General features: G+C 38.2%; 2 long non-coding RNA genes across 2 annotated transcripts; both read left to right on the top strand.

Moving 5' to 3' along the window:
• The first annotated feature begins 665 nt into the window (after nt 1-665).
• On the top strand, nt 666-5,115 carry LOC111272472 (uncharacterized). The gene is made up of 2 exons (XR_002687529.2): nt 666-2,552; nt 2,939-5,115. It is a non-coding gene; the product is annotated as an uncharacterized LOC111272472 (long non-coding RNA).
• A 3,297-nt stretch (nt 5,116-8,412) lies between these two features.
• On the top strand, nt 8,413-10,188 carry LOC111272471 (uncharacterized). The gene is made up of 2 exons (XR_002687528.2): nt 8,413-8,855; nt 9,878-10,188. It is a non-coding gene; the product is annotated as an uncharacterized LOC111272471 (long non-coding RNA).
• The last annotated feature ends 328 nt before the right edge of the window (nt 10,189-10,516 follow it).

Below are 10,516 nucleotides of genomic sequence, written 5' to 3'. Positions count from 1 at the left end.
AAAAATCCCTCGAACAGAAAAAACTCTTGAAAAAATACATTTTCAAGTGTATTATGTACATATAGTGAACTACGCTAATATCAATACAAGTAACACTAACCCTTTACTGCTGTCAATGAAAATAACGTATCTTCGGTACAAGACTAGAAACCACCAGAAAGTATGAGGCGTCAACAATGGTTTAGTGTTTTACATAAACAGGCAAAAAATAACGTTGTCCATCGATAAAATTCATTGCGCCAACTGCGAACACTGTTATTACTTTAGTGAGATCATAATATGGCCACTCCCTAAAGCGTCTTGACCACTTATCACTTACCAGCACTACATAAGCTAGTATATATCGTACTATTTATTTAGACCGAAACCTCTCGTTCAGTTAATTTTTAATCTAACTGGATTCGTGCTATGCTTTCACAACGTATGTATGTTCCTGTCGTACTCCTGTTGCTAATTTTCGCCTGCTAGAAATTAAAAAGGATCATTCGAGCAGTTAACACCCCCTCACTAGGCAAGGATTCACGGCTAATACCTATTACTGATAGATAGTTTGTTACATGTGACATTTCGAAGAACCGAATTTAATTTGAAGCTCGATAGCAGTACTGTAGGTACAAAGTCAGTGTTATTAGTAGAATTTTTGTATCTTACTGACGAATTGTTCTATGTGCTATTGAGAAGACTGTGAATCTCTTTTGGCAGCCTAAGGCAGAAAGCAGACACGTCAAAACTAACGCGATAAAGCGTTACTGATGTGAATTCTTCGTCAGATTTATTAAACTACGAGCGAATGTTTATATGACAAGATATATCACTGACTTATCCGTGAGACACCTTTCCGCGGAAAATTCGCCTATTTTCATACCATTGCCAAGAAATATAGACGTTTGTCAATCTTTCCCACCGTGTAAGTTTGCATATTTCTGGGTCATCATCTCATCCACGATCGTCGTGGGTTCATAATTTGATGATCTGTATCGACGAAAAGCAACATCAGTGCATCCGGTAGCAGCAGTTCAAGGCTTCTCAACAGTCGGATTTGACAGCGATCCGCCGAACTACTACAGGCTGGACGTTGTTAGCTTCACGAAACTGTTAGCCCTTACGTTTGGTGTACGAGAAATTCGTTTTCGCATATTATGAAATGGACACAAATTTATCACTACAAACATACAGTTGTTTCTGCAAAGAAAAGTTTTTGTTCGAGTTTTGATAGTATCACCGATATTTTTAGGTAGACGTCTAGAGAAACCCAGTGTTGCGCGTATTTATTGCCGCGTGTCTTCAATTTTACTTAATATTCGAGCTTCTTTGACAGCGTGGAAGCTGCCGAAAAATCCTTCAGAGTTCATGGGTCATTGTACGCTGTTTTTGATCGGTAACGAATTATTATAAATTTGTTGTTCGAAATTCCAACTATTGACCATTCTTAGCACCAACAAGTTCCAGTTTGCATCGAGCGTCTCCTGTAAAACTTCCGGAACCTATTACCTCATCGTATATTGCATCCTACGCGTTTCACACTGTTCAAAAAGAAATGTCAGAAAAGATCAAATTGTGACCTTAAAATAGTGGAACCTTTATATGATACAACTAGATTTGTCACTGTTTAGTGAAGTATTTATTGGATTAGCGTTCCTAGGAAAGAGCCGGCCGCTGAATTGATATTCTCTTCCTTTACGTCAATCACAAGATCACAGAGATTATAGAACATTGCTAGGTGAAAAAAAAAGAATGTGGCTTTTGTATGACTAGCTTTTGTTGTCTAGGAGATATCTAGGCAGTCCTTAAAGGTTCAGAGTATTTTCGACTGCAAGCATATTGGACGTTTTGGGGGTAGTTGCGTGCAGGGGCATCGTTCACAATAAAGCTGACGCAACGGTTAGTGAATGTAGCTGGTCGTCCAATGATCGATGCCACAGCCCCTGCAATCCTCGTTTTTTGCTGTTTGCCCAGTTACCGTTTGGCTTTCGATTACGTATCACACATGGTGCTCTGTTCGATGCACGTAGCAGACTACATCCCATGTCAATATTTTTGTTTCCATGACTATGCCCGGCAGTAGTAAGGCTCATAGTATGGTGGTTCGGGAAGGTAGCATTTGCTGTTCATTAAGAAAGTAAAGAACGTAACATCTTGCTAGTGGATTGGCTAACGAAGTGCATATGAACAGAGTCGAGCTTTTAACCTGACTAGGTCATCGCTCGAAGCCTTATACAGTTAGCTGTGAGTTGAGGTCACAGCCGATCATCCCCTAACGGCTTCCATGATCCGCCCGCGTATTTAGAAGCTTTAAAGTGTCTGCCCACAATAATAAATCTAACATATGGCTGGTTGTATTTGTTTCGTAATGGATAAAACGTTCTCCGGGGAACGCATATTTCGAAATTGCTGCTACTCGCACCCGTGTGACTGCATGGCTTTGCGATTTTCGTGTTAAAAGCGTCATGTGTGCTATAGGTCACAATACCATTGATCACAGTAGCCATTTTTTTAGAAAATGCTGATTGTATTGTTCACGATTACAAATGATCTTCTAAGTCAAGACTAAGGTAGGCAAAATATAAATATTTCACGGTGTACTCCTCATGTATAAAGCACTAACTTAACGGTAGATAAAAGCTAGATAAAAGGAACTAACATTATTTCAAAATGATCACCCAGCCAATTCAGTATGATGATCTGAAGGTCACCAAAACAACACAACGAGCTAAAATTCAAGGATAGAGTATAAACGAGAATGTAGAAGAAGAGCACATCTTGAAAAGATAACCAATGTAAATTAACAATCATTATAATGATTACCTTCCAATTTCGGATTCGTTTCCTGACGAATGGCAAATATGAGAAAAACTCGACATAAGGGTTACATATTAGATGTTGCAGTGTCCTATTATCAAGCATTATTAGTAATAGCATGCATTTGTGTCATTTGCAGGCTCAGCTAGATAAGAATTGTTTGTCATATCATCAACCAACGTTACAGTGTCGGATCTCTGTCTTCATCATGATTATGATTCAGTCAGATCTATACAACCGAGAACATAAGAGCTGATGTGGCACTCAGATATTTGATTCCAGAAATCGACTACTAGAGTATCCGGACTATTTTATAGCCTTAGTGAAAGACAGAGATGGTTCAAAGAGCAGACTTCTAACATTAATAGTATCGAAATTCAGCACTATTTTTATTCTTAAGCATAGCTATTCTACGCTTTTTAATTGTGTTGCAGGTCTGAGAATTTGTTCTAGTAAGACGTTATTATTAGGATATACAGTTTGGTTCGTCGATACGATTTTCATGCAAGCAAAGGATGTTCGGCGATATAGTCTACTGGTGGCAGGCGTGCATCTATCTGCAATTTTTAGTACTATAAGGAAATTAGTTAATTCTATTATAAATGAATCGAACTACAAACTTGTTAGGACGGATGCAGAACGTCCGTAACTGAAGTATGAGTGGAAAAACAACAGCATAAAAATTATAAAGTTCGTTAATTACCGGAAACTAATGAGCTCTACACTGTTGCCAGAAGAGACAAAAAGATTGCCATGAAACAAAAAGGAAAACTCAACGCTTCGCCTTTTTTATGCATGGTCCTTTCTGCACTTCGGTTTGTTGGGCCTTTTTGTTTATTATCAACTGCAAGTTTAAGTCAATGAATTTTTTTCGTGTCTGGTATATTTCTTCGATGTTGCGCTACTCACACTTACTACTAAAGAGGTTATTTGCGAGTTCAGGGAAGAAATTTGAAGATGATTGTAATAGAATTGGATAGCTGTTACATCGAATAGGCGTACTCGTGCGGCCGTTCAAGTCAGCATCCACAAAAAGTTCCTTCTAGACGTTGCCAATTTCGACCTAGTTCATTCTGGATTCTACGCGCATAAATTTCATTAGCTCTATCGTTTGCTATATCGACCGTCTATCCGAATTTACAGAAAGAGCTCTAATTGTTTACATATATACGTATTGAATAATCGAGCTAGAATCATAATTTATTACTTTTTGGTTGTCATTGAACGGTCGTCAACAGGGGCCAACTTGGAAATAACCAAGGCCATTATATTCTGATGTATAGTAATAGCCTTAAAAAAGGCACTCTGATACCTATGACATTTGAGCAAATAGCAAAATAACACATTTTCGGTTTGTGATTTCAATCATTGATGGCTAACTGTTGATACGACCGCTGTCGATTGCGGCCTTCGAGAAGACTGCGTAAATAGCCGCAAGAGCAATTTTGCATGAGAAAAAACGTGAACGGGATAAAAGCGCTTAGTTACATCTCATACGCCTCCGAGTGGAAACGTTGAGTTGTAAACTGTACTAGAAATGTTCCTATACTTATGACGTTCGTACAGCTTCGACAGCCAAAAATACTATTAGAAATAACGGAAAGTCTATTTGCTTTGACTAAGGATTTACCCATTAACATATATATATGAGTACCGTACGAATTAAGCATCCTTTGATTCAAGCACGCAGTTGACTTTGTTTTGTGCAAGAAAGGGTGAATACCAACGATTTGTGTAGTAATGAAGAACATCTTCAAATGGCATATGTATTGGTCTATACGAGTACAAGAGTCTGGATTATGAAACAGGCGTTCATCGCGGTTGGATAACGTCGTATTATGAAGCAGTATTTCGAAGGTAGCAATTCTGCAAGGGAACATCGAGCTATCATCTCCATAACATCCCTCATTAGCGGTCGAAGTGACCAGCTGTTCAGGAGGTCAAATGACGTTGTTCATAAGAGACTATTCAATCTCTTGTGCATCTCAATCTCTTGATCTCAATCTAGGGATCTCTCAATTAGCCATAGTGGCTCTAAATTAACGATTAGATTAACTTAAAGAAAAAAACGTGTTCGACTGCTTTGTGTAATAACTATCTCGAGGGCATCGTATATTCCGTATCGCAATGCGGATACCCACCAGGTATAGCCCTAGCATAGAAGGGAACTACCCTATCACTGTATTATTTCTTTACGAGAGAGAGAGAGCTGGGTAACCTTTACGAGAACAAATAGCCATTTACCAGATTCCTATAAACAATGGGATGATGTTGTTTTCGGAATAACATTTTATAGTTGTCCATCGTTTTCTGAGGCTCATTTGTGTTTTTCTTTAGGTACCGAAACGTTATGCTAAATATGACTGCGCCCAGCAAACGAAATGTTTTGTGAGGAAGTTGCCACTTGCGGTTTTCAGCGTGTATTTACGTCCATCTCCCGCCTATGTTCATGGTTATCACAAAATCTTAATTATAACAGGTTTTACGTCTACCGGCTTTTTTTTTCTAAGCAAATAGTGCTTGTTGCTAGCTGTGTTAAATCGAAACTAAACGACAGCGTATTTGTTACGGCATGCATAGCATTGGTAATAAATACTTTTTGAAAACATTACATTACTTAATAATAATATTTGTACGATATCGTCAGAAGAAGGTGAGAATTCATATTTGTAAAGATTTTTTTCCAGCAATGTACTGTGATTTGTGTGGGACTAGCTAGATATCACGTAAGACCAACGACTGCTTTCTACGTTTCGGTTAGACAGGTTTTTTCAGTAGCAATCGTAGTGTAAGTCGAAAAAGATGATATATCTTACATGAAATTCATGCCAACGCTTCGTACGATATTTACAATAGTCCACTCTATCGCATACGCTGTGAAGCGGCAAAAGTCGTTAACAAAAAAAAGCCCTTAGTACTTACTTCTTAGTACGATCTGGTAGCTTCGCATATGCTACGCCATACCGACAGAAGCTAGTATTGGACAAGGATTCGTGGTTTTTTATTTTAGTGAATCTGCTTAATGATGGAAAAACCTGACGCATAGTCGATTTGATCGCTGGGCGTGGTATCAGCCAAGGTCGATGTTGGCCTCACATAGTGTACCTATTTATAGCACACCGTCGACAAAAATGTCCGCGTTGAATGTTCCCAAGCCGATTTACAAAACTTCGCTGAAGAGCAACCCATTGAAAATGGGAATCTGCTCTGTAATATTTTGTTTCGCATTTTTTTTTAATAATATTAGATTTTGTGTGCGATAATTGCATTTATCCACGGTCAGAGTTAGTGGTACTTACAAGGAATGCAGTTTTATACGAAATATGATTGCAGTATCAGCGCCGATCAGACCGAGCCAGTGTAAAATTGTCTGCTATTCCCGGACGTGTGAGGCCAAGACAAGTTTTGCACGGATAGTAGACAATGTACCGCCAGAAACTCGAGCATTTAATTTTCGATATTCGATTTTCGAAAATGTCGCTTGTTGTGCTAGAACAGCGATAGAACCACGTAGTTATTTTGCCGGTATCTAGAACTTTCTGTGCTTGCTGTATGGGATATATGGGGCTATGCATGGTAAACTGTAGGCCTTAAGAATGGATTCGTTATGTTCACCGGTTTCCATAGCTTTAACATAACGATTGAGATGGTGAGGTAAAACCATTCGTTTTAGTTGTTGTGAACCATTTTAGTTACTGGAGCCGTCGTAAGGAGCATAAAAGCAAGGTTACACTAGTGACTGAGCTCTGCCGTAATTACGCAACAGTACAGCTTTACAAACGACCGAGTTTTTTTTTCAATAGGTATTTATTAATGCAGACGTCAACGATTTTTCTCCCCTTATTGAAACGTCGATTCTGATATAAAAATCAGTTTTATGTCGCTTTCAAATCGGGCCGTATATATATATATATATATATATATATACCTGTAGCTGCTTTATTTAAGTGTTTAGGACTTATTGCCAGACGTATGGAAAATACGCGCTTAACAAGCGGATGACTAATGCAGGCCCAAAAGCTTTGACGGGGCGACGTGAGAAATAATGAACAGAATATCTACAGAAAGCAATTGTTTGCAGTTCAATTCAAAACTGCGTAATTAAAGACATACCATACGTTCTGATGTCACATTCTAAATAACTAACTGAAAAACTCAAAAAAAGTTTATATGAGGTAGAATAAATTATGTGATTTTGCCTAGTCGCGTTTTCTCTTCAACACACAATAGTAACTAGAAGATTATTACCGCGGAAATTAAAATAATCCACTTGCAACTTGAAATTTCAGAAGTTATCATAGTGATTCAAAGCTTGTTTTACTTTCATAAGATTGATGACCATTTGTTTATTACGCTTAGCCAGCTCTGGGAGAACGAAATGGAGCGTAGTTTCTAAAAATGGAAGGTAAATTCTTTGCTCTAGTCCATTCTGGAAAACCCGTCACACATTTTGCCTGTGACAAAAATTCTGCAGGATTCAGCTAAATCATCTGAGCGTCCGATATGTGAGCTTGTATGGCAGTTGTCAGCTGATAGAGTTTCGTGTAGAACGCTTCAATAAAATCCAATGCATTCAGAATGCTCTCCTATCGCGCTTCGGTGAGCTTTCACCGAACCACACACGAGCGTACGAATTAGTCTCGTGCCCAGATTTGTATTTTAGTTCTTACGCTATATACTCGTGCCAATGATCGTTCGAAAAGAGAATCGCTTCTCACATAGAAGAACACATTTCAAGATAGGTTTTTCAAGGATATTTTCAGATCATAACTAAATAAATGCACTATAACTGTTCAGTCGTTTTAACAGCGTTACGTTAGAGATTTTTGCCCACAGTCTACGGTATTTATTGCATTATTTTTTCGCACCTGTTGCTTCTTCTGTAATCGATATATTTGATAGTTCTCAATGTGCAAATGACAATTTTAAGCGTTGCAGAAACTATCAACAAAATCTGTAAGGTAATATTTATGGAAATTCTCCCTACATATGTGAAGTCATCTTTTTTTCTTGTTTGATCAAACATGGACCCAAAAACTAAAAATAATATTGTTATTGAAATTATTACGTTGGTAGTGCGCATTCTAACCTAACCTATTTCATTCTACTACATACATAAAGTCTAATGGCGTAAATAGTGGCAAAACCAGTCGTGGCACAATGGTTGTGTACAGTTTGCATGCAAAAAATTCTTTCTTATCAGCGACTGACCGAAAAGAAAAACTTCAATTGGAGATAGGATCTTGAGTGCAGGGTAGAATTACGCTTCTGGACAGCCACGCTATTTTGGCCTCATCAAAGATACGTATTTCGTGACATCATTGCAATAAAGCAGTGTGGCCATGGCAGGCAACTGGCAAGGTGGCCAATGCTCTTGTTTACGTCAAATCTAAGAATACATCTAGGCGCAGTACGTAGGCGTACTTAACCTACTATATTCTTTCCCTAGTTATCTGAGACTTGCATTGTTTAATGATACATTTCACGTTGAATGATTGATAGAGCAATCTATCATTTACAGTGTTGGCTAGAAAAGAATCCGAACGAAAATTATTCTTGGCCTTGCCTATGGGCCATAAGAAAACGACGAACGCAGAGTGAGTGAACCACTAAATCAGCTTGTTTCTTAGTATATCTTCATGTAACCTCAAATCATGATTTGTCCAAATACAAACTGAGAGAACTGATAAGCTACTCAGCTGTTTCGAGCATAACACGCGCGATGCGTATGTACGTGCAGCGAATCCTGACGAAATTTTCACGCTGATTGCAAGCGTCACTGCTTCACTTTTACCTATAACGAGCTTCGTCTTCAAGCTAAACCGAGAACTATGATCACGGTAAAATCCAACCATAAATGCGCAAGGACAATATGATCGTCCAATATCTGATATATACATACGATACCTAGTCGCATTGAGACTCGCTTCAGGAAATAAAAACCTGTTCAACTATCAATCAGCGGACTTGTTTCACAATTGGAAATCAACGATAGTTTAATGAATGGGCTCACGTCGGCCGTATCTATCATCAATCTAGATGCTAATTCAGCACGGGTATATTACTTGTACTACAGTGAACTCGAAAGGCTGCATTTACGTTGTTGACTGTTTAATATTTAGTGTCATTGGAAAACTGGTTTCGCTAAGCCATCGGAAAATACGTGACAAGATATATTTCTTTAATTTAATACGTGTACCCTGCGGGCGTTTGCGCCTGGACGTCGGATGGACATTCGTTTTTCATTAACCGCTGTTTGCCTTTTTATAAAAAAAAATTGCCTCTCCTTTTTATCCACGTGAGCATTTGCTGTTGTTTGCACGGCTTTCCGCGTCTGCGATGCTTGATAATTCTCGCGAAGCCACAAGACAGCGGTCTGATAGTTTATACTCCGACGTCTGACCTATCGGCTTCAGAGGGGCCTTTGTACGGAATCCTCCGATCGTTGAACAATTGGCGGGCAGCTTAATCTACATTAAATTAGTTAAATAAGATTGGCACTTTCTTGATAGAAGTTATTTCAAACCCTTCGTTCCATTTGGCGTAGTGAAGTCCATTCATTCTTCCATTATTTGGTATAGTAGTTCGTATCTAATAATACTATAATTGCTATCAACCTCGAACGAAAATTCGAAAAAAAACAGAACGCTTGTTTTCTAAAGGAATTTGTCTTACCTCTAGATATTTGCGTTTGTTCTGTAAAGCTTTAGTGAGAGTTTTCTGTCTGCAACATTAGTGAACTTTCTTTTTTAGTTTTACGTTGGTACATAATTACTTATAGTCTAGGAGGAACTAAACAGGATCCCAATGCCGAAAAATGTTCTATACGAGTTGTGTTCAAGTAAGAGATGCACGAAGCAATCTAGTATAGGCCATCGATGATAGACGGTTGCAAACACTTAACTTCATAGAGCTGTTAGAATAGAAAATAATAATGAGACATATGCAAATATGTGTATCCAGTAATTTACATAATTTCACTTGTGTATTTATAAACTGTTACGTGTTACTATAACGAACAAATAATATTGTATGCAATTTTATTTTTATTGCTTTATTTTTTTGTATGACTTTTTAGGAAAACTTGATTAAAAAAAAATGCTCAAAGAAGACATAAGTAGACGCGCCGTTTCCTGAAGGACAACAATCACAATGTGTAATAAAACAGTTCCAACTCCATAACGCCGATCGATACCGTTTTCGGAAGCCTTTAAATTTATACACCCATCTATAAGTAACAATCGATAAACATTGAATTAAATGCCGTTTTGGCGCGGGGATATTCCCAGAGGCTACAAGGAACCTTCGGATTCATGACCCTCGCGGATATAGTGAACGTATATTACAATCAAAGCGTTTAAATAAAGATATCTTCAGATTGTTTGTTTACCCTTTGACTGTTAGTTTTTGTCATGATCTACGACCAGATAGTCCGCCATGACAAACGGCATTGGACTGAGGGAACAGTTTCTTTCTTTGTTGAATTTTCGTGCCGATATTGCGGTATCTCTATGAAACGACTACTGCACCGATTTATATATAACATTACTATAAATAATGCTTTATTGTATATCTAGCACTTTTAATGCCCAATCTCGTTAAAAATTCTTAGAATTCTAGAAAATATCCTTTACAAATGTTGAAAACAACAGGAACAACGCTGACGACGGCGACTCGATAGCGACGACTGAAATGATGTAACCCAACCGGATGGTAG

The sequence above is a fragment of the Varroa jacobsoni genome, unplaced genomic scaffold (assembly GCF_002532875.2).
Source record: "Varroa jacobsoni isolate VJ856 unplaced genomic scaffold, vjacob_1.0 contig02344, whole genome shotgun sequence".
Taxonomy (NCBI): domain Eukaryota; kingdom Metazoa; phylum Arthropoda; class Arachnida; order Mesostigmata; family Varroidae; genus Varroa; species Varroa jacobsoni.
The sequence above is the reverse complement of the archived record's forward strand: the minus strand, read 5'-3'. Positions and strand labels throughout refer to the sequence as shown.